At 34.2% G+C, this 26,474-nt stretch overlaps 1 protein-coding gene and 1 long non-coding RNA gene across 6 annotated transcripts in view; both read right to left on the bottom strand.

The window, feature by feature from the left end:
• Nucleotides 1-26,474, bottom strand: part of NR3C2 (nuclear receptor subfamily 3 group C member 2) — a 168,717-nt gene that overhangs the window by 109,849 nt on the left and 32,394 nt on the right. The window lies entirely within an intron of this gene.
• LOC308670832 lies at nucleotides 7,118-24,525 on the bottom strand. 2 transcript variants are annotated; one of them, XR_014027088.1, is made up of 4 exons: nucleotides 24,407-24,465; nucleotides 18,596-18,781; nucleotides 9,255-9,402; nucleotides 7,118-7,449 (listed from the first exon to the last, which is right to left on the bottom strand). It is a non-coding gene; the product is annotated as an uncharacterized lncRNA (long non-coding RNA). The 2 variants fall into 2 exon arrangements; XR_014027087.1 differs by lacking the exon at nucleotides 18,596-18,781 and having other exon boundaries at nucleotides 24,407-24,525.

Raw genomic sequence — 26,474 nt, 5'->3', positions numbered from 1 at the left:
TTTGGATCTTGTACAGATTTCAGTATATTTCTTTATTTATATCCCACCTTTATTATTTTTTACAAATATCTCAAGGCAGTGAACACACTTCTTTCTCCTGGGAAAATACCAGACCTATTCTTTTGATTGACTGATCAAAGATAGATAAACAGATGTATTGATAGATTGCCTGATTTATATATGGCTGCAGAGAGTATATATTTGACCAGTGAGAATGAAGCACTTGAGAACTGTCTTATTTGTCTTTTCATATTTGAAATGTAATTAAACGGTGAAGGGCATCGTATTTTTAAACAAAAACAAAAACAAAACCCCGTGCTCCTAGCCCTTTCTCCTTCAGCCTAAGCTCTGAAATCAATACAAGAAAAAATCTTACTTGACATCCATGTCTGCAGCTAATAATAAGAACTTATTACCAGTGAAAACAGCTAGTACCCAGTGTCTCTGATCTACAAAAGTCCAATGATTTGTCATAAAAAAATAAATACAAAGACTAGAATAGAGACAATGATCCCAACTGTAGCATTCCTACTTAAAGCGGGGGGAAAACTTGAACATGCTACAATCCATGGGCTAATTTTGAAGCACTCTTATTTGAAATGCATTTTATTTTATTTAAATATATAGCTTCACATTCTGTACGATTTACATTGGGCTATAGTTCAACATTCTCTTATTTTCTTTTCTTACTAACAAAACAGGTTGCTCTTGGCATTTCTGCCTGCAGACTATAGATATACTATGTATCTTAGAAAGAAAAGTATTGCCTTAAGCCAAGATTGCTGTTCATGCTAAACTGTATTTTTGTTTGATAATCCACATACTTTGTATGCATCCTGAGGGATTTCTGACATGATTTTGAAAAGACACCTTAGACAGCAGTAACAAGTAGAAGAAATAATAATTCATGAGGTATATTATTTTTAAGACTCCATTTCTTGATTTCATTTCTACACTGGCAGTGAGTTCCCAAACTTATGGCTCTGGGAAACTTTAATCTGCTTTTCCTAGGAATGGGATCTGAGGTGCCTCAGTTCATGGCTTCTATGGCCTTATCCCAGATCATTCAAAGTGCAACTCAAGATAGTGTTTGCATTCTGGATTTGATGTTCCTGTCAAAGCATTAGCAATGTGATCTCAAATTGGGGGAACTCTCAATGTCCTCTGTCAGGGTCACATCATGCCCTGATTTCTATGGGATTCTCTAGTCCCACTACCCAATGATCAGTGGTTGGACCCATTAGATTGGTCCACCCCCAGTGATTGGTGGACCTAGACTGGTTTCTGAGGAGTTGGACTTTTTTCCTGTTGGCCTGCTGCATGATTCATCTAAAGCATTGGTTGCTGCTTGGAATAAAGAAGCAGCTGACATCTTGGATTGGATTGTACCTCTGAGATCTCTTGGTTCCCAGGCATTAACAGAGAGGTTAATGGAGATCAAACAGGAAAAGGTATATCTAGAGCATCGTGTGTCCATTCAACAATCCAACCAAACATATTTTAGAGCCACTATTAAGATTTACCTTGTAGTGTTAGCAAAGCATCAGTACTTCTCTGCTTTTACTGAATGTACAGATTCCTATCCCCCAGCTCTGTATTGGGTGACATGGGGTCTCCTAGGTAAGGGGATGCAGACATTCTCTTGCAGGGAGAGTGCTCAGCATTTTTTGAATAAAGTTGCTTGGATTGATTCCCATTTGGTCCTTCATGGCATGGAACTATCCTATCTAAGGAACCACTTCTTGCTGGTTTTAGTAATCTGCCCAAGTAGATCTGGCAAAGAGCACACCGTGGATACCATCAGCCAGGAACCTACATTTAGCAGGTGCCCGGAGATACGCCTTTTCTGCTATGGAACATTCTCCCTCCCTCCCTCCCTCCCTCCCTCTCTCTCTCTCACACACACACACACACACGCACGCACGCGCGCACACACACACACACACACACAACGTATTTACATGTTTTTACAATACTTTTGGATTTTAATATTTTCTATATCTATTGTTTTATATCTGCTGTTGTCTTCAATGTGGTGTACCACCCAGAGGCATTTTGATGAAATGAGTGGCTAAATAAATTTGAGAGAGAGGGTGGGGGTTAATCTAATAATTTACAACACTAGTGGAAAAATATGGAAGGGAAAAAAGAATCTTTTTTATGATCCTCTTTTAAGAGGATATACATACACACACACACACACACACACACACCTGTATATATATATATATATATATATATATATATATATATATATATATATATATATATATATATATATATATATATATATATATATATATATATATATATATATATATATATATATATATATGTTAATTTTCAACAAATTGCTTTAAGTATTCTTAACACAGAATATAAATGATCAAATTGTTATTAGAGTATATAATATTTCATTATCTGTAAAAAGATCTGCAATTGCTTCCCCACTGTTTTAATAACGAGGGGAAAACAAGTCCACAAATCAACATTTTGCAATCAGACTTTAATTGCTCATATTATGAAACCTTGCTGCACAATAAGAATATTTTATTAATATTCTTTTAACTTTAGAGAACCAACAAAAATACATGTACAATTCCTTCAACATCATATAGATTTACAAGCTAAAAATAGGGTTTATTAAATAACTGCTCTAAATATTATTTAGAGTGTCATATAATATACGTAAATCATACATTACTACACATGCAATGAAATGTATGTATACATTTCATTGCACGTTCAAAGATTGCTGTTCAAAAGGAGTGTGACATGTGGATAAATCAAAGAAGCTTGTTACACTATATCTAACCTCAGGTAGTAATCACCACATCCCAGTTTAAGTAGTGTTGATGAAGGCAGAAAGAACGCACTGAGAACCAAAGTATACTTTAGTTATTAGAATGACAGATCTCAGCACAATTACATTAGCAATTCCTCTGAATAACTGGTATAGTTAGAAAGGAAATAAAAAAAGAGAGAAAAGGATAAAGATATGCTCAGAGAAACAATAGTGATACTGGAAGATACATTCCATACAAGATGGCAAAAGGGCAAAGACTATTTGATACGTTCTTCACTTATTCTTAAAAGGAGTTTTATGTGTACCATTCAACAATGCTTATTGTTATTAAAAATATAAGTAAAAAATAAAATAAAAACACTAACAAAATTAAAACTGTTTCTAAAATGTTCAGGAACATAAAATGGTATTTACTGGCAGCAAAGTAACAGTGACATTAACATCTATGAAACCTTATGGCAACATGTTTTTATCAGCACCACCTGCTACATTTCCAATTATGTGGTTAATCACTACAGCATAAATTATTCTACTCAATACACTGAATAGAGAGTAACTCAGCTTATTTAATAATTTATTTCTGTTACTTTTAATTATACACAATATCTAAGACCTTTTGTAAATATTGTGAAATGTACATCTAATTAATACTGATCTCTTATGAAATACAGTCATCAGTCTTTTATTGTTACTCTAAATTTGAAAGGAAGTATTTGAACATAGTGCATTATGACATGAAATGCTATATTAATATACACAACATGCAGCACCTCACAGCCTACAGGTAAACAAAAAGGTTAACCAAATGGCACTTTCAAGAAACACAACAGTGTTTCTTGATAAAATGACAGGGCCATTTTGTGCAAATAACCTCTTATTTTGGGCCTACTATTTCATCATTTCATATGGCTCTACTTTGGCCAATTTGATTTTTCTGCATAAAAATAAAGCTTTTATTTAATGGCATTATTCTGTCAATCTGGATGAGTGTTTTTCTTTTAATGTACAAAGATAGGCTATGAATCAGACCAACACAGATTCTAACAAGCAGTATAATTGAAAAGGTACCAAGTTATCCTAAATTATGCTATTAGCCAGGTCACATATTTGCATATTTTTTTCAAGGGATACATTCCTCACACTACAAAATAAATCTTACTCCTAGGGTCTCACAAGTGCATCTTAGTTCCCTGGATCATTGAATATGTGCAATTGTGCATCACCATATTTTGTCTGTTTTACATACATCATTTACATAATTCAATAATACTTTTCTAAGTATTAGTATTAAAATTGAAATTAAGCTGGTAAATAAAATATTGTTTTGTTTTTACCATCAATATGGTGAATAAATTAGACTTTACAACTATACAACTGATGGTCACAGTGTCTTTAATTGTACACAGAATGCAGATTTATATTTTGAATAGAGGTTTTTATGATAGAGCTTTAATTACATTATTTCTACAAGTTGCCTTACAGATTCCCCCCCCAAAATCAAATCTTAATAGAACATCTCTGAAACTAATCGAGTTAGTAAGTCTAGAACACTAAATTGAGAGTTGTCTAAAATCAGCAAATTTATTCAGCATATTTACTAATATGCTGCTGAGTTATGGTGTTACTATTATTAAAGTCACACAATTTTCGCTATAATCCTAATGGGAATTTTTGTGTATGTGCCAGAGCACCAATAACTAGACATTTTAAAATTTTCACATAATGCTTAGATGTATCTCAGTTAAATATTTTCCTACCAGCCACTCCCAATAAACATGCAAATTAGTAGATCCATTTAAGAACAAACCACATTGCCATCTTTTAAAATATCTGGTTTTATATTCCGTTTTTGTTTCTCTATCTCTTTGTTCTTTACTTATTTAGTAACTGTTGCACATCTCTTGCACTTATATCTACACTCATGTATGTTTTGAAGTTTCACATGGCTACATTAAGTACAGTAAATTTAGAGAACATTTCTTTTCAAATGAAATCGAGTAGGCAAAATCAGTCTATATATAACTGGGTTTTATTCCTACTGTAATGAATTGTTTCAGTTTTTGCCTCATTCTTCTGCAGTTCAGTTTGAATAAGGAATGCACTCAACACTGCCAAGTTTCTTCATAATGCCCAAAATAGATTTCAGCTTATGGGAGAAGATAAAAAATTCTTCAAGCACTTTTAAATGGCAGAATTGCTTCCATGAAGTATTGGGAACTATTCTACAAAAAAGAAACAGAAAGTATATATACAGTATGTATGTATGTATGTATAAAAGAGACAGATTGGATCTAGGAGTTGAGCAATAAAAGTTTTTATTTATGAGTAACAGTTTTTATTCAGCCAGAACTCTGAAATGTATATTTGTGAACTGCAACAGTTCACTAATTTTATTAGTGTGGAAAACAAATTAACATAAGTTAACATTTCAGAATTTCACCTCTCACTTTTATATTTCTATGAATATCAGTTCAGCCCTGCCCTCCTAGGTAAACTTTTACATTCTTTTATGATGTAGAATGTTCATTGGCATCACTTGAGGGGCTGCAAAATTTCAAGCTGGTTCAAAGAGAATGTGCCATGATTAAATGTTTGAAATTTTAGCCCCACAAAACAATAGCATTTTTATCGGTTTCTGGAAAAACCCCCTCTAAAGGCAGATATACTATTACTATTAATGGACCTATATATATTTTCCTTGCTCTCACTCCTTAATACATTTTTTGTTTTGTTTTGCTTTGCTTTTCCCAAGTTCACCTGACCTGTGTCTTTTTAATATGCTTAGATATTTTCAAATATGACTACCTAAAAATATTTGTATTTACTTAACAATCAAAATGTTAAGTTATTAGACAGATGAACATAGGATATGGTTTCAAATATTGAAGTGAAATCTATGCTGGAAATTCATATTGAGAATTTTGAAAGGTCAGTAACTTCCAGTTCTTTCCTGTACCTTGTTGTTGTTAGATGCGAAGTCGTGTCCGACCCATCGCGACCCTATGGACAATGTTCCTCCAGGCCTTCCTGTCCTCTACCATCTTCTGGAGTCCATCTAAGCTCACGCCTACTGCTTCAGTGACTCCATCCAGCCACCTCATTCTCTGTCGTCCCCTTCTTCTATTGCCCTCAATCTTTCCCAGCATTAGGCTCTTCTCCAGTGAGTCCTTCCTTCTCATTAGGTGGCCAAAGTATTTGAGTTTTAGCTTCAGGATCTGGCCTTCTAAAGAGCAGTCAGGGTTGATCTCCTCTAGGACTGACTGGTTTGATCGCCTTGCAGTCCAGGGAACTCGCAGGAGTCTTCTCCAGCACCATAGTTCAAAGGCTTCAATTATTTGGCGTTCAGCCTTTCTTATGGTCCAGCTTTCACAGCCATACATTGCAACTGGGAAGACCATAGCCTTTCCTGTACCTACTATTAAGTAAACACTGTTTATTCAACTCTCATGATACCTGCATTAAAATGTCACGGAAATGAAATTCAGACTCTTTAAACCTTATTTGTTTGTTCCATCTTTATTACAAAATGGTGCATATACAATTAATTGTACATGCTTGTGGTTGCACCATTTTGTTTGTGTTACCAGTCAGTTATCCCAAAGATGCTTTTTCACGAAGCAAACAGACGTTGTTGTTTTTCTTTGAAGAAGTTTCACTTCCCATCCAAAGTTCTTTAGCTCTGACTGGGTGGTGGGGAATGTTGCTGAAGAAGCTTCTTGGATGAGAAGCAAAATGTCTTCAAAGAAAAACAAGAAAGTCCAGTTGCCTTGTGAAAAAGCATTTTTGGGATAACTATGATCTGGATGACTGAGAATCTCCACAGACATTTACCAGTCAGTTCATATTATATTATTATTAGCATAAAATATGTATTGCCCCCAGGACTCTTAACTCCTTTTCAACAGACACCTAAAAGATGCATAACTGACATCCTTGCCCATATCTGGGAAAACACCAACACAAGGTGTTCCACATGACAAGTCCTGCAAGAGCGAAGACAAGCTTCCTGGGACCTGCCAGGTGGCACTGTTTAATAGAAAGGATTTAGACCATGCATACTCTGTGGTGGAAAGAACAGAAATAATTGTAGACAGACAGTTCCACAAATAAACCAGCCCTGTGCTACAAAGAGTACTGTAAATGACAACCAGCAGCTTGAACTGCGCCCAAAAGCCTACTAGGAGCAATGCAACTCACAGAGTAGTTCTACAACATGGTCATATTAAGGTGTGCCCTTCACTAACTGGACTAGATTACTATGAAGTTAGCAATTCTTTATATATGTTTAATTCCCAGAGAGTGAACAGTAATGTTAGAACTGAGACATTAATCAGCAAAAGGAGAATATAATGAGCTTTATTTTCAAACTCTGCATATTGAAGTATTTTAGGACTCGTATTTACAAACTGTCATAATAACAACTTATTCTTTAGTTCTTGTTTTTTAGTTTTTTAGTTTTTTGGTTTTTTATTTTATTAAATAAAACGTATTTAGTAAAATAATCACAATGCTTGTATTCCTCCAAGTACTGTACATGGCTAGACTCCAGATTGAATAGCTGTCCTCAGATGCCTTCCAAAGCGCTCTGCCAGATTCTGCAGTTCAGAAGTAATTTAAAAGCAGAAAGCTGTAGCAAATGAGACCTAATGGAAAACAGGGAATGCTTTAGTTCATGCTAGCTGTTTGCAGAAGAGAAATGGAATACCACAAAGGAGGGGAAAAGGGAAGTGCCAAAACATAGCTCTTTTACCACATAGGCTTAGATTCCACATGAAAGTTTTGTTTTTTTAAATAGCTAAGATTCATTAGCAAACTGAATAATAGTTTATTGTTGAGATTCATTACAAGACTGAATAATAACTTTTATTGTGGGAAATGAAGTGATATATTCCTGAAGTACAGATCATATTCATACCATTTATTGTAACAGTAATACCTAATTGTTAAATTATATATGCTACAAGTGAACATATAAAATGCATACAATCAGTACTCAAAGATACAATTAATGTAGGAACATGTGAAGCTCTTTTATTCTGAGTAAAATATTAATCACTTTTATCTGCATGCAAAATAACTGCTGTATCATTGAGTTCCAAAACTTCCCAAAACAAAGACTAAACTTTACCTTTTTGGAAATGTCGATATGATGTAGCCCTATCTGATTTATTTATGCAGTTGCATAGAGTCAGTACTTTTCAAAGCCCATTATAAATCAGTATCTCGAACCCATAAATTCAGGCTCACATAGAGGTAGTCCTCAACTTATGACCACAATTGAGCCCAAAATTTGTGTTTGTAAGTGATACATTTGTTAAGTGAATTTTGCCTCATTTTACAACCTTTCTTGCCATAGTTGTTAAGTGAATAATTGCAGGTGTTAAGTTAGTAACACGGTTGTTAAGTGAATTTGACTTTCCCATTAACTTTGCTTATCAGAAGGTTGCAAAAGGTGATCACATGACCCTGGGACAATAGAACTGTCATAAATATGAGTCAGTTGCCAAGCATCTGAATTTTGATCATGTGACCATGAAGATGCTGCAATGGTCGCAAGTGTGAAAAATGGTCATAAGTCACTTTTTTCAATAACTTCAAACAATTACTAAATGAATTGCTGTAAATTGGGGATGATATATGGTCAACCAACAACTGGCATTTTTTTGCATGTCCAGTCCATCATTTTTCATATAATTCTTGAAGCCTATCATTTTTAAAGCCACTTTCAGATCAGTCTCAATCTTGTCAGACATAACTTGTTCCTCATTCATAACATCTTTTAAACACAATCTATATATAAAGGCAGATACTCTAAAAATTGACTTCCAAGTCCATTGTTTAAAAATATTGTGTTAAAATATTTTGCTTCATTCTGTATTAATAACTCAAATTTAAGTGTTCTTCTCTTTTAATTGTAATTTTTAGTACCTTCCCTCTAATGTCCAACCTTCAGTCTCATGCTATCATTAAGAAAAAAGAATTCAAAACAAAAGCATTTAACTATTGGAAAAACATATGATTAGTTCCAAAATTTTATTTCAAATCCATCCTGACCCTTAATCTTTCCAGAATCAAAGTTTTAATCACTTTTGCTGTGTATGCCAAAAGAATTTTTTTTATGTCCTTATATTTGAATTTAAAACTTCTTTTGCTAAGGAATGAAAGAAAGTCAGTATAGCTTCTTAATTCAAAGGTTCTTAATACTGAAAAACAGATAATAAGCATTATCCAAAAGTGATTTTAAAAAGAAGCATGCAGATCCACTATCCTTTTTGAAGGTCCCAACCACAGTTTCAGTAAGATAGTTATTCCCTCATCTCTTAAATCTCTAAATCTACTAGAGACTGCTGTCAGTTTGCTTGCAAGGAGCAACTGTATAGAGCACTTGTGGGCAATCTCAAGTCCTCTCCTTTTTCGGAGAAGATTTACAAAGAGCAAGTCTACTTGCCAGCTCTTAATTCCATGGCTCCGCTTTTAGCAGAGCATCTTCAGTTCATCATTTCTTCCCCAGAGGTCCCGGGATTTCTTTGCAATTGGTTCTGGATGTGCTCTGTGTACATGTGTGCAACAGTGTGCATGTTGCAAATCTTCTTTCCCTGTCAAATATATAGATACACATAGACAAGCAAAATATGATATAGAGAAAATAATATACTACTTAAGAAATATTATCTCGTCCTTCATCCACTCTTTTCTCTCCTCACAATCTGTAGTTCAATTTAATTGTGGTATGACACCATCAAAATATTGATGAGCAGGAGGTATTATGATGTAGGAAAAAGCCAATGACAAAAGATACTTTCATCTGCTTTGTCATCACTCTTTTTCAGCTCCCATCTTTATAACTTAGTTGCTTTGAGCTAATAGATGCTGGTAATAAATGAAAGGTCAGTTAATCATCAATGTCATGTTATCTCTCATTCTGTCTTGGAATCATTATGTCTACCCCCTTATTAACATTGATTGAAGGGCATTAAGATGGGGTGGAGGGATTCATAACACTTGCAGTTTGGGAGATCATCAGATTGGTGATGCAATCTCACAAACCAAGCAAAGCATAGATTGTATTGTTATGCCATCTACTCTACTACTATACTGTCCTTTCCCCCAAGCAGAACAGCTTCAGAGGTTATAAAGAAGGATAGAAATAATCTTTTGGACCCTGATTAGCAGAAGTGTGAATGTGTGTGATGGACGGGAATGAAAATTCCAATGACTTAAGCAGGTCTGCTTAAAGGAATTTCAGTTATTGAAAGGATTGGAAGAATAAGGAATTCCAATTACTGAAATTCCAAAATGTTCTGGAAAAATAGCATCACAGATAATTTGAATGATGTAATATGATATTACGAAATGACTCTTTAGAAAGTATATACTAAACCTCAGACAAAGTTAACTTGGAAAAATGTTGTGGCTATCTAAGAAAAAAATCCTATGAAGGGGCAGCCAGCCATCAATTTTTACTGAACATCACTTCTAGTGGTTGCCAGGTGTTTGTTTATTTGTTTTGTTTCGTTAGCAAAGGAGATATATTTAGGGAGTTGCTATTCCTTTTCCGCTTGAATAGTTTAGCTTTCATTTTCCAAAAAATGTTTGAAAAAATTACACCACAGTTCAATAAATCAATATGCATATTGCTTGAAAATGTTTCTCTAAACATTACAATAACCGCCATGCTACAAATATAAGCTTTTAAGAGCATCATTCTACTTGCAATGTAGAGAATGTTCAATTAAACTGCAATCCTGGTAAAGCTTATCAGGACTAAGTCATATTTGAATTAATTGGCTTTTAAACAGAAATGTCAAAGATGGGTATGTTAAGTCTTTTCTTGAACCTCAGCATGTTTATTTTATATATCAATAATTTTACTATGCAAGTTATTAGACCATGATCCTCTGGAATCTTCCAGTCTCTCTCTCTCTCTCTCTCTCTCTCTCTCTCCTCTCTCTCTCTCTCTCTCTCTCTCTCTCTCTCTCTCTCTCTCTCTCTCTCTCTCACACACACACACACACACACACACACAAATACGATATTGATAATTTAGCCAAGTTACTTCTGTTTAAAAAGGTCTCCCACTTAAGCTAAATAAGTCATTTATTTAATTGCCATTTTTATATCAACTCCTAAACATAGAACATCTTATGCTTATATAATGGTGAACCTGTGTTGTAGATTAAAGCATCAACTGCATATTGTATTTACAATATTAACATAAAAAATGTAATACACTTACTACCAAAACCAAAAATAATAAAATGCATAATTAACAAATGTCTTTCCCATATCAAACACTGAACAAAAGTTAATTAAAGAATGAGCAAATGTAAAGATCTTAATTTGTCTGGTACAAAGAAAGGTGATCTATCACACAGAGAGAGTTTCATAGTCAGGATGCTTCTAGACCAGGGGTGTCAAACTCGCAATGTCACGTGATGTGTCGTATCGTGACTTTTTTTCCATTGCCGGCAATGAGGAGGGCGCGGTTTCACCATGACGCATCTAGCCCGCGGGCTGGCAGTTTGACACCCCTGTTCTAGACACTTTATTATGACCTTTATGTAGGTATCCCTGGTCCCCATGGCTCCCACCTAGCCACTGTTTATTGTTAAAAATTCCCAAATATATACACAAAAATGTGGAGGTTTTTTTCAATAATTTCATTCAAAAGGTTACAGATAAAAACCAGTAGTTTATATTGGGCTTGGAAACAGATTATGATTAATTAACCACTAATGTAATATGACTGAAATGCATTCTTTGCTCCTAAATTTGCTGCCCTATTTTGGACCATCTGCAGTTTCCAGACTGAGTAAAAAGTTAACACCATAGATTACATAACAATACAATAGTCTCTAGTGCCTGAGCAATGGGAACAGAAGTCTTTGTAATTAAAATGTTTGAGGAATAAAAGTTTGCTCCTATGGTTCTTTATGACTGAATCACAATAAAGTGAAGATTTTTGTTAATCTCATCACAGATTCTAGAAAGAAAACTTCTCTTAAAATTGAAACTGTTCATAGAAACTCATAGCAGCTAAACAATTAATGAACTATACAAACAAGAGAAATCCAGTGTAGGCATAGTGTGATTTTTTTCCTTTACCAGTTATCATGGAATCAGTACTGGAGGGTGCTTCAAAGGTTAACAGCTGATTAACATTTGAATGAATGAAGCATATTCTCAGCTGCAGTTTAGAAAGAAAATGTATCAATGTTGCTTACATTGTACAATTCAAAAACCAATGTGGAACTATTTTCAATCCAAACAACTATTTTTAAAAAATGGAATTAAGAACACAATAGTAGAAGATCATAATGATGAGGAAGATTAAACATTTCGCTTAAAGAGGATTCTATCACCAACATAAAGCCTTGAAAATAGCAGTGATGAATGACTCCATTTCTATTCCATCTTTCCATTAAATGCAAAATAATGGACAAGAATATTTTGCACTGAAATAGCACTTTAAATATATATTATCATAGAATTTGAATCTCAAAACAACTTGTTTAAATGGATGTTTAAACGTTTAAACTAAATCAGTGCATTTAGATGGAATAGAATTCCAGAAAAGTCTAATCGGCACCTTACTGTGCAAGATGTGATCAGAATTTGCAGTCATCAGATTCTGTTAATGCCTTTATTTGAAAACAACAATCCAACATTCCTTTTTATAAAGAATGATTATACACATGATTTTACAACTACTTGGTTTAGTTGTAATTAAAGTATATTTTCACATTAATCTCCCAACTTCGTATGAAAATTCTGCTTTGGTTTCAGCAGTTACTGTCAGATCATCTACAAACGTATTTTACTGAATTAGGTCACCCAACCTAGTTACGAGCACCACGTGTTTACAGGATTTTGCTAGCTTGCTAGGCACTTAAAATGTTTGGATTTTCCTCAGCTTATTCAGGAGGAAAGTGTCCTGCACTTTCCTTCTGCAGTACAAAATGGTCTGCATTAGCATATGCTTCAGCCACCAAATTTGTTTCCTACAGATATTTTTTACAGGCAGAAATTATATATCATCCTGCTCCTTTCTGTAGCACTGAGCAATTTGCATCAAATATTTAAGTACTGTCTGGGTTTTACAAATACATATACCAAATACTATCTATTGTTTTGCATATTTATTCCAAAGACACAATTAACAAAAATATTGTATCAATAATGTACCATCACTATGGATGATTCTCAAATGTAAAAATTAATTTAGAGACGTGCATGTTGAACTTGAGGCACACAAAAGTAATTCTTACTGAAGTAATATAATCATTCCAGATAGCATTGTACAGATGATACAAAAAGTCTGATTTAATATAATCACTCCATATTATCATTGTACAAGAAGGCTATTTGCTCCAGAAATGTAAATTTCCAGTGTCTATTTCTACTAGAGAATTGTGAATTGTGCCAGGAATTCAAATGTCAGCAAATAGCATCATATTTAGAAAAATTAACCTGAACTACAAACCAGAGTACATTCTGATTTTAGAAAGTTTTACTCAAAATCCTTTGAGTTGGATATAGAATTAGAATAATTTCTATACAACTATGTCCTACTATTATGCTTTGCCCTAGGTTTGAAACTTAGTAGTTGAAAAGGTGTTTTCAAAGTTAATTTTTGAAAATAATGTTGTGCTATATGTATACCCAGCAATAGTTCAATATTTGCCCTGCTGCTATAGAATTTTATAATCAAGATGTTCTTAACATTTTTAAATGCCTAACAAAATATCTACATAATCTATAGATCACGGTAAGAACTGTAATTCAAAACATTTTAGAAGAAATAACAATAGGCTGAAGAGTATTGTCTTTTAACAAATAATGATTATCTATAGAATTTGATGATAATCCGAAACAGATACATGTAAATAGTTCCAGCACTACATGTTATTTACATTAATTAGAGATTCTGAGTGATTGTTGGACAAGCCTGCAGTTTTCTTGGCAAGATTTTCAGAAACAGCTTGTTATTGCCTTCTTCCTATGGTTGAAAAAGAGTGACTAGACAGTCATCCCGCTGACTTCACATTTAAGGCAAGACTATAGTCATAGTCTTCCAATTTCTAATTTACTGGCCCAACTGCTACATTAAACAGTCTCTCTCTATATATTGCCACATATATGTATTATGTGTATTAAAATTTTGTGGTAAACAGTTTTAATTGCAGCAGTTGGGCAATTGCTCCACTTACTATGGATGATTCTCAAATGTAAAAGTTTATTCAGTGATACACGCATATCAAACTTGAGGCACACAAAAGTAATTCTCACTGAATTAATATGATTCCAGATATTGCATAGATGATACAAAAAGCTGAATTAATATTATCATTCCATATATCATTGTGAAAAAGACTACTTGCTCCAGAAATTCATATTTCCAGAATTTATTTCTACTACAGAAATGACCATGTGTTTTAAAAAGCAGCTTAACATCACACATTGTATAATCTTGAAGAATGATTTATGCTTTTCTCAGGGTCATAAGGATGTCCTATACCAGGGGTGTCAAACTCAATTTCACTGAGGGCTGCATCAGCATTGAGGTTGCCCTCAGGGGGCCGGGTGGGTATGGCCAAGGTGGGCGTGGCCTACTGGGTGGGCGTGGCTAGAGTGCATATGGCCTACTGGGTGGGCGTGGCCAGCTCTACATTGTTTGCATCAAGAGTGCCTATGGGGGCCTGGGCAGGAGTGGGACAGATCTGAGGGTCTCTGGCAGGAGAAGGGTCTCTGGGCCAGGGCCAAGGCAGTGGGGGCCGTTCCCTCACTGTTTCCAGGATGGCTTCGTGGGCCATATGAAACCACTTCACGGGCTGGATCCGGCCCCCGGGCCTTGTGTTTGACATGTCTGTCCTATACTAAATTAAGCATGTTTAAACTATTATTTTAATAAATATAAAAAGTAGCTTAAGTAAGAAAGATCTTATAGCTCTGGATGTTATATATATAACAATGGTTAGGCTTCTATATTTACTCTTAGACCAAGAGAAGAAGCTTCTTCACCATATCCTCCCTCTCTGGATGCTTAGGATTTATTACCAATTCAAATTGATTTATGCTGAGTTGTTGACAAGAATGGTCAGATACTTCAGGGAGCTGTCATTGATATTATTGCTTGCAAATACACCTGAATAATCTAAATGCATAGGGTTCAGATTAATTTGATTTATTTAATTTAGGTACTGCCTGAATCCAGACAGTACTGGCTATTTCAAATATAACAGCAATAAAATAGCAATGTGAATACTAAAATAACTAAATAATTAAGGAGTATGAAAAAAATAAAGAATAAGAACAAGATGGTTGTCTGGCCACCAACAAATGGGGCTTGAATTTAATTTAATTGTTTTATTTGTTTTTAATTTTTTGTATTCATGGTTTTAACTGCCCTGTAAACCACCCTGAGTCCTACAGGAATAGAGCGGTATACAAATCCAATAAAATAAATAAATAAATAAATAAATAAATAAATAAATAAATAAATAAATAAATAAATAAATAAATAAATAAATAAATAAATGATATCATAAAAGAGGCTCTATTCACCCTAGCCCAAAGCTTAGGAAATAACCATGTCTTTAAGGCCTTTGAAGAGTTTTTAAGTTATTACGGAACAACAAAAAGTTTGATTTTTGAATATTGACATTCTCTTTTCTATCCCAACTAGTGATAAATGTAGCAATAAGCAAAAGAAAATCTTTATGAAAATAATTTGATTATTATGGCACATGTGCAAATGTAGGAACCAGAGTTCAATTCTAAATCAGTCAAAAGATTAATTGAAGCTTTTATAATGTTACTTACTGTGTCTGAATTTCTAATGTAATGCAAAAAACTCTTTCTGATTTAAAATAAATTGATCTAACTGTATTTGCTTTCCTATATTATGAATAGGATGATAACAATAGGAACAATAACAGTACACTTTAGCTTAATTATTAAAAGTATACATAAACCATCTTTGAGCATTAAACTGTTACAAGATTATTTTTTTAAAAAAATGCAAGAATAATTGTGCATTTTTTTAAGAAAAAGGGCAGTGATGGCAAGGAATTAAAGCAGAAAAAAGTACATAAGGTGTTCATATTTTATTCACATTTAAACTTTTGCAAAAAAATTTTTCACATTTCCAGAAATAATAATTTTGTCTTAGGTGATATGAAAAATAACTATAAGGAAATTTATATAACTATAGTTATATTATAACCATAACTATGGTAACTGCTACTGTTATTTTACAAACTTTTACTTTGACTAAACTATGTAATAAAGAAATCTTTATTCAACATTTTAAAAGTAGCTCCATTATGTTTTTCATTAAACTTGTTTTAACACACCAAGAGAAAAAATGAAACTGTAACTCTTGATTATTCGCCAATTTACAGTATTAAAAAAAGAATCTGCGCCACAGGTTGGCAGCTTTCCATATTTACAGTAAGCATCTAATGTTTCTCCCAGACAAAGGACAAAGGATTCAGTGATTTGTGCAAAACCTGGAGGACTGGATTGTGTCTTGTACCTCAATAAGATAATCAATATCAACTTTAAGAAAATAGCACAAAGGAATTGTTGTATTCAGTTATTATTTTTTAAATCTCTTATGTACATTAGTAGCATATTACTCAAACTGGGGGCAAAGCATAAACATTTATACAGTAAGAATAACATTCTGAATTAATAAAAACATTTTACCATTAAATCAAATAGATATCCTCTTCTAAAATTACTCCTTGCCACTATTAATTGCCTCATAATCTACACCACTATTTGCAGAAAGTGCTAACAATATCTACTAATTCTTCCATTGCAACATCAATTTATTTGAAAGCCCCCTTAGATATTATAAATAAGCTCAGTTTCTAGGGGAAGATACTAAGACTCTGCTCCTACTTGATCCAATATTCTATATGGCATAAAGTTGAGCAAACCTTGTTCAAACAAATGCATGTTTTTATGAGTTTCCAAATGAAGCAGGAAAAATGCCATGGAAATTTGCCACTTTGGAAACCAAAAGCAATTTATACTTTCTTCAGCTTTCAGTAAACTAGAGAACCTAAATCTTGAAGGTACCCTTCCAATCACCTTTAAAACCATAATAAAACTGTGTGCTAAGATGATATATGAGAAGATTATTAATAGAGTTATATATCTAAATCAATGCATTTAAATGAACAATTTTTTTTGACTTGGTTCCATTGGAGTAGAACCTCTGCACGGCACTCAAAGGTTAGATGCAGTTGTCAGTTTAAAATAATAGTTGTGAAAATGAAATGTAATCTTGCTCATTCAGAGCATTATAATTTACTAACACAACAGCCAGACTACAGAGTAAGATTATATTGCTAATTGCCTGAGTAGTCAGGAAAGGATTCTCAATTTTGAATATGGAAAAATAAACCAACTCACTAATAGAAGTGAGGTGCAAATGCGGGTTAGGAATATGGGGAGATATAAAAAAGAAATGGCTGGGGATGGAATACAGAGCTGTTGAATAAGGCAGCGACAGATCCAGAAATTATTTTTAGGACTTGCCGTCCTGGCAGGAGACATGTGATATAGTTCTGAAGTTTGGAAGTTACAAAAGAAAATCAGTTCAATGTCAAATATTTAGGAATCTCGTTTTGCCAGCTGGTCTCCTCCAATTATTTCAGAAGCTAGTTTCTTTAAAAATAATCTCAATAATGCCAGGCAGACATTAAAAGTGGAAAGGAAGGAAAGAAATCAAACAGTTCCTAGACCACTTGTTTAAAATCATTCCACAAACAAGACATTTTTTAAAAAATGTTGTAATCTGTAAAAAGCTAAGGCTTACTTTACTTCATGTAAATATAGCTTGACTTTGGGAAATATCTATTCTCATACTGTACTTTCACAACTTCTAGGTATGTAGTACACTATAATTCTCCATTGAGATAAGAGGCCTCGTAGTACCTTGGAGGAATGGAAGAATACCTTATCAGCGAAGGAGAAGAATCTACTTGTTGAAATTACTTGCTGTGATCCAACATTAACTCTTGTATTATTGCTTCACCTTATCCAACAAATGGAACCAACAAATGGAAGCAAGACAAGATTGGGCCTTAATGAAAAAAAAATCAGAAAAGCAGAATTCGAGAGTAACATTTCAGAATCTTCATTTTTATCTATCAGTCATCGTGAATTCTCTGTTTAAATATTCCAGAGATGAAGAACATTTGAAAATTATCTCTTTAATGATGATATGACTACAATAAATTCCGTATTTAAAGTTTAAAGAAGACTCTAGGTGTATCTCTTAAAAAGCAGTAACATACAAGGGAAGGGCAAGCAAATAAAATGTACTCTGAACATTAAGTACAAACCGTACTCTTCCCCCCCCCCAAACTCTCTAATGTGGGCTTCAAAAGCAAAGGATCATATTAGTTTGCCCAGCACAGTACTCTCTGTGTGGTACTTTCTAAAGGTGCCAACAACTGCAGTGCTAAAGTTGCAGGAGATCCTCCTACACATCCTTATTCTATAAAGTCCATAGTTGAGAAATACTCCATTCCTCAGTCCAGAGTGTCCACAAGGAAAAAAACAGCACAAAGCTGTGCCAATGTAACTCCTGTCCCTTTGCATATACACTATGATAATGCATGCATGTATAAAAGGGGCAGAGCCTACGTCACAGGGTGCTTTCATTATGTTCACAAATGAATCAGATTCTGTGCATGTCTCTTCTTAGCTATGAAACTACACTTCCTATTCCTGTTTTGGGAAGGATGGGAAGAGAGCATATCTTCGACTTACAACAGTTCAGGATGAGTGACTGTTTGAAGTTACAACGGCACTGACAAAAGTGACTTATGACCATTTTTCACAGTTATGACCATTGCAGCATCCCCATGGTCACGTCATCAAAGTTCAGATGCTTGAGAACGGATTCATATTTATGACAGTTGCAGTCCCAGGGTCATACGATCAACTTTTTGTGACCTTCTGAAAACAAAGTCAATAATGGGAAAGGCAGATTGATTAACTGTGTTACTAACTTAACAACTACATTGATTCACTTAACAACTGTGGTAAGAAAGGTCATAAAATGGGGCAAAAATCACTTAACAACTGTCTCACTTAGCAACAGAAGTTTTGGGCTCAATTGTGGTCATAAGTTGAAGACTACCTGTAATGGGCAGAAGAAAAGTTGACACTAAACAGAGTGCCCAAGGATTCTCCAGAAACTGAGTCTGGAGAAACTTGTATGAGACACCCAGAATTGTACTGTCACTACTTAAGATTGTATCCAGACAGGTCTTACAACTTCATCAATTCTGCCTGATTCACATACTTTTATAACAGATAAAGAACAAATTTATAGATGATATAATTCATTTGTAATTTTTCCACTTTTCCCCTCATTCTTCCATTATTCTTCCAGATACAAATTTACAATGGAAAAGTACAAAGTGCCTTTACATTAGTGATGCGAAGAGCTCCCTAAGGCTAAGAGTTACCACACAGAGTCATTTCATCACGAGGCAGCTATTTGTAAATCACTTAATTGATTCTTCTGATTCAGTATGGTCTTTACCAATATTAGTGGATGTCAATGTGTTTATACTTAGCTGGTTTGTTTAAACCCTTTTTTCTCATTATTTAACTTAAAACTATTTAAGCTCCTAGAAATCAACAAAATAATTTTTTTTAAAATAAAAATAAAAATAAAAAACAACAACAAGAAGCTATATAAAATCAAAATGAGTTTCACTTAATATAAAACTATATCTACAATCTTAAGGAAAGAGATAACATTTTAAACATCTGTATTCAATATTTCTATTTAAAAAGAAATCTGAAAAGAATAATCTATTCAGAATTAATTCATATATATCTGTAAAATTGGGACCAGGTATGAATAATACTATCTTAACTTAAACATTTCTTAAAGAATCTTTATATTGATAGAATTTCTCCCACATTTTTAAATTATTTGATAAAGAAGAAAAATAATTTCAAATATTTTCTTACATAAAACTGACAGATAACAAAACAAAACAAAATTAAGTTCTTTTGTTGCATCTTTTCATACACGAGAGGAATGGAGTATACTGATATTAGCATTTATTACTAAAAAGTGTTGGGCGCTTTCTCTGATTTCTTCAAAACTGTCCAACAAAAATGGGCATTATCACCAGAAATAACCAAATCCACTAACTTGATGACAATCCATGCAACAAAATTTAGAAGTTTTCATTAATATGAGGAAATTTTAAAGGGGTGTAGTAACATCTATGAATTATTTCATAATAAATTATGGATGATTTGTTCAAATATATTTGTCCTGAAGAACTTCAAGGTAATTAATTCATCAAAATCAAATTCTGACTCCATCTAAAGGTTTTTAACAGACCCAATATTATCTGCTATAAGTGTTCTATATAATGATTAATTTTCTGTTGTTGGAGATGCAATGAGAATAATGCTTCAGGCAAACACATTTTTGCAATGTCCTAAAATGATTATCTCATTACTGTACATCAACTTTTCTCTGAGACAGATTGTAATGTTTTTTGATGTCTACACTAAATTTGCTCTCATAAGATAAGATAACCTTTATTGTCATTTTTTTTTACTGTGGGCACAATGGCACACATCAAAAATGAAATTTAGTTGCCCGTTCTCAAAGTGAAACACATACATGACACACACCTAAACATACTATATATAGCATATGTATAGACCCACACCCCTACATATACATAACAAATGAATATTAAATACTGTCTATCTTGAATATATAACGGAAGGAGGAATCTTGAGAGTTCACAAGGTTAATGCTGTATGGAATGAAACTATGGCTGAATCTGGATGTTTTGCTGCGGATACCACGAAGCCTCCTCCCAGAAGGTAACAAGGAAAACAGGTCATGAAGAGGATGTATAGTGTCCCAGATAATCTTACACTTGTGTGCTATGTCCTGGATGTAAGGGAGGGAACTACCAATGATCTTTTCAGCCATCCTCATCACTCTCTGCACCGCCTTCCTGTCTGAAGCAGTGATGCTTCCAACCAGACTGTGATGCTGTATGACAGGATGCTCTCGATTGTCCCCCTGTAGAAAGTGGTCAGGACAGGGGAAGGAAGATGTGCTTTTCTCATGCGACACAGAAAATGCAGGCGCTGCTACTGTATGTCCGCTTCACCAGTGTCTCGCTATTGAGCGACCAAGCCAGCCTACTCGTTAGCTGCAAACCCAGGAATTTGATGCTAGTAACCATCTCCACAGGTGAATCATTAATGCACAGAGAAGTGTGGCTGTGCCTGCCTTTTCTGAAATCAACAATGATCTCTGGTTTTTCTGGTATTTAAAACTAGGCTGTTCTCCTTACACCAGTTCACCAACCCCTCAACCTCCTTGCGGTAAGCACCCTCAAGGCCCACTACTGTTGTATCATCTGCGAACTTCACAATATGGTTGGTGGCAAACCAAGCACAACAGTCATGGGTCAACAGGGTGAACAGGGTGAACTCCTTAGGACGCAGCCTGAGGAGAACCTGTGCTCAAGAAAATGATATTAGAGTTATTTGTTCCAACTTGCACATATTGGGGCCTGTTGGTAAGAAAATCAAGAATCCAGTTGCACAAAGGGGTGTTTAAGGCTAAAAGACCCAGCCTAAACACACATATGTGTGCATGCACACACACACACACACGTAAACACAGATGTAAACACATACTATTCAAATATGTATTTGAATGGTAAGATTTTATGAGCTTAAGAAAAATGTTAAACTTATATCATTTGAAACCAACTTAAAACATGTGAGAAATTTAACTAAAAATAGTGTTTTATTTCAAATATGTAACAAGCGTTGTTTTCTAGCAATATACATTTCACCTGAGTCACATATTGATTCCACAATATTATGATAATCATAGATGGCTGCAATGGAATGCTTTGTAAGGCAATATGTGCACCTACCCAGAAAAATGTTACAAATAATGTTTGGCATTAGAAAGCATCCTGGAAGACTAGGAAAAGGAACTGAAAGCAAACTTATAATTTTGTCTGTCTGTCTATCTATCTATCACTTCTTAAGACTACCAGAGATATAAGTAACAACATAAAATTGAAACATAAAAGTCAATAATGTAAACAAAATAAATTTAATTGAAGCAGGAAAATCTTGAATGACTTTTCAAAAGTATTATAATGATCTGAATATCTGGGGGGCGATTACTTCAAAAACAGATAGCCATCTCTGAAAATGGTTGAGCAAAGATCCCTGGGGCTGACATTCCCTCAGATTTGGGGCTTTCAGGAGCCTTTTGTACTAGATTTCACTTAGATGCAGAGAGTCACCTCAGAGCAGACTATTTCAGAATCATTCAGACTAAGAGCCATATAGCCTTTAAAAGTAATAACCAGCACTTTGAACTGCATCCAGATTTTTCTAGCAAAATAAAGCATCTCTTTTGTTGTGATGATAAATGGTTTAATTTAGGGATTCCCATAAGTACTCAGGCTGCTGCATACTGAACTAGCTGAAGCATCCAAATGATGTTGAAGGAAAGCCTCACATAGGACTTGCAATAGTCCAGCTACAAGATGAAAGCGTGTGAGTCACTGCAAGCAAAACTTTATATTCAGGAATGGCTGCAGCTGCATACAAGATACAATTGTACAAAGACCCTCCACAACATATCCACCATTTGCTGTTTCAAAAGATCTGGGTCCAGGAGAACCTGCATAGTAGAGATACTTAGTATAATGGCTACAGATAGTCCTTGATTTGCAACAGTTCATTTAGTGACCAAAGTTACAATGGCACTGAAAAAGTGACTTACGACTCTTTTTCACACTTATGATAGTTGCAGCATCCCCAGAGTCATGTGATCGAAATTCATATGTTGGCAACTGACTCATATTTATGATGGTTGCAGGGATAATGAGATTACCTTTTGCAACCTTCTGACAAGCAAAGTCAATGGGAAGCCAGATTCATTTAACCACTGTGTTACTAACTTAACAACTGCATTGATTCTCTTAACAACTGTGGTAAGAAAGGCATAAAATGGAGCAAAATCCACTTAATAACAGAAATTTTGGGCTCAATTGTGGTCATAAGTTGGAGACTACCTATATATTAATGATCCCTCACCCATAATGGTGGGTTATCTGTCCCAGCAGTTTCATAGTTAACTCAGGAGAAGAAGGAATAAGGTCTTTAGCATCTTTGTCTCTCTCTATCACCAGATGGAACTAACAATTCAGGAAGCAAGATACACAAAACAGTGATTCTTACTCCCAAAGCTCACAGCCAGAGAAGCGAAGAGAAGGAGGATACCATGATCAAAGATATGAGAAGCCAAGCAGGACTTTGTTCTGGTTCTGGCAAAAATCACCAATAAAAGCTACCAAAGAACTTTTGTTCCCACAACAGATTTGAATCCTGATCAGAAAGAATCTAATTAATCCATTTTATATAGGACTCTCTGTAACTACAATCAAATAAATTTCTAAATGTAAGTCAGAGAAATTCTGGACAGTGATATGGGCAAGATATAAATTCAAGAAACAAACAATCTTAAGATGTTCTTTGGTTTAGCTATAATTTCTTGAAGAGAGAGGACACCAATGCTTCTTTCGAGGCAGGAAATTTACCTCCACCTGTACCCTGGTGTTCTCAAAATTCCAGATATAATCACCAACCCAAATGATCTTCTATCTCTGGGCTTCACTGGCCAGAAATTATCCTGAGCTGCAATTTTTCCCATCCTAGCTAAAGACACTTCTGCATGTACCTTCCATGTCTATCAAGATTCTCAGTTATCTAGGTCTTGGATGTGAAAGAAAACAGCTTAGAGACCTTCCCATTAGAATCTGAAGTTAATGCTTCAATTCTACTTTTCCTCCAAACTTTTTTTTGCTGTTTTTGGCACATTGTGTTATTGTGTTATTCTCTTTTGGATCAACTTATATTTCATGTCAACTTATCTATTTATTTTCATGGATTGCTGCTTTTTATAATGATTTGACCTCCTCATCCAAAATCTATTTGTAATGGGACTATTTCTTTGGCTTCTTGAATATTTTCCAGTTTGTGTGAGAGATATATCTCACACAGCTGCTTCTTTCCTAAAACTGTTTAAGTTTCAGCATACAAAGAATAGATATTTAAGGAAGGTCCCAGCTGAACAAGATAAAAGCAAGCATGGATAGAAATAAGAAGCAAAAAGATGAAAAGTCATTAGAACTCATTAATTTTCCAGACATTGTGGCCAGTTGAGCAGAATCCCCTTTTGATTGTTATGTTATGGTGCTTAGTCAGCATTTTATATTTTCAACTTTCTATTGTATTAATGCTATGCAGTTTGGGGTTTTTTAAGGTTTATTGTCTGTTTTTGTGCTCTCTATTGCTTAAAAGTCATATTTTAGATGGTTTTCCTACAAATTTAGTTAATAAATACAGAAATATGCTTTTTCTCCTTTCCTTGAAAGAAAGGAAAACTGTAATCTTGAGAACTCCAATTTTTCCTGTATTCTCAAGATCCAAACAAGAGGCAAAGCTTTCATTTTTGGCTCACCGTCACTCTTAGATCATTAGAGATTTCCATACCTTCCAAGCTTGCCCATTTTTAGTCTTCTGTGAGAGGCACAAGGATTCCTCTTCCTTTGTTCATGCCTTGCTAGCTTTAAATAGCTGCTGGCAGGTTTAACACCAGTCTTGTCTTGCCCATTCAGACTGTTGCTCTGGAAACAGCCATGCAGCATCAGATATAATCAATTGCTGTTGTTACTCTATATTAATTCTTTTCATCATCTTCAGACGTAGATTTGGAAAGCATACTCCTATCTACTATAACAAGTCAGGCATATAAATAAAGTCTACATGGTTGAGCATACATCTATACCAAGAACCATAAACAGATTTTTTTCTAAGTAAGGTTCTCTTATGTACCTTTATGGAAAAAAGTCTTTTTCTTTATCAGTTTTTGCACACTAAAAATATGTTATAAATGAGTGCCAGAGGACAAGAATTGTGGAGTAAGTAGAACATTTAACTACTAGTCTCTATCTGTCCAAAACCAGACAGCAAATCAGCAACATTATTAAGTCAAGTATAGTTTGGTGAACAAGAAAACTGTTTCAGAAAGAATCAGCAAATTCAGAGTTACAGCTCCTAGGAATCAAACAACTGTAATTTTACAAACTATGTTAACAGCTAAGTGCCATCGTGGAACATAAATGCTGCTTACCATGATGATAGTAAGAAAAGCATAATATTTTTAACTCAGGTGTTGTCTATAAATAAATTATGACAATTGGTTTTTATCTGAATTATAAAATATTAGCCATATTACCAATATATTGTGTCACTATTAACAATGAAGGAAACAGCATTGTTCAGCTTTTTCTTTCCAGTATTATTTTCTTAACTTCACCCATGAAATCATATAAACTATGTTATTATAATGCAAAAATGAATGATATTCTATATTATTAAATAATTTCAATAATTGAGTATTCTAGCCATCCACAATATAAGATACAATACACTACTAGATTAAAATATTAAAAGCTAAAAAGAATTTTAAATTTTAAACTCAAACAAATTGTTAATTAATTAGCATTAGCAATCAATGATGCATCTATGGGTAAAGACAGTCTTTACTCAGTCATTCAGTCTTAAAATACTTTGGTGAAGGAGACTTAAAATAATCAGTTGGCTGCTAACCTTTGTAATTAGTCAGGGATTTAAACCTGCCTCCATCAGTCCAGCCATGTATGATTCTCCTCTTGCCTTTTAAAAAACGTCTGGACAGAATCACACAGTCAAACATTAGCAATTGAATATTCTCTTCTTTGGGCTAGCAAGATATACAAAACACTTTTCTTTTAAGATAAACCTAAAATAGTAGGCACAGAATGGGGGAAACTTCTTGAAAAGATTAATATTATATAATCCTAGGAACCTAGCCACATCTTGTGCCGAAATGTTTACTAAACTTCTTACCATAACAAATTATCTGCCAGAAAAGACCTTGAAGGTCAACCTTGGCAACAATTAAAAGTAATGGAAAGTATTCATCCCTAAGGCAGAGTTACAATATCTTGCATGCTGTATACTTTATTACTTTCACTTTTTAATTATTCATTGAAACCTCTGTTATATTCCAAGCAGCAACCTCAGGTTCTTCAGATTTCCATTTGAAATGCTTTTTTCAGCTCAAGGGCACACATCTATACCTCCATTTGCTAAATATAATATAGTTTAGGGTAGAGAAATAACAACAGGTTCATTAGTTACCCTTTCCTTCTACAGCTATCCCAAGACTACTCCATAGAACTAATAAAGAAATGTGGATCCAAATTTATCTACTGCAGTTTTAACAAGAAAAAAAATATCCATTTTCTACCCGCGTTTTCTTTTTCTTTGCCAACTGGGGTCATTTTTATTCTTGTCTCATTTGCAGTAGCAGCTCACACTAGCACATTTTTTTAAAAAAGGAACTCAGTGAGTTCATACCAGGAGATAGCTTCATAAAGTAACATTTTCAGCTAAGTCAGTGAAAGAAATCTAAAATACTTAAATACAGAAATAAGGCATTTATTTTATTTTATTTTATTTTTATTTTTATTTCATTTATATCCCACCCTTCTCCGAAGACTCAGGGCGGCTTACA

This window comes from Vipera berus (assembly GCF_964194415.1).
Source record: "Vipera berus genome assembly, chromosome: 7".
Classification (NCBI taxonomy): domain Eukaryota; kingdom Metazoa; phylum Chordata; class Lepidosauria; order Squamata; family Viperidae; genus Vipera; species Vipera berus.
Note: the sequence above shows the minus strand (reverse complement) of the source record. Positions and strands in the feature narration are given on the sequence as shown.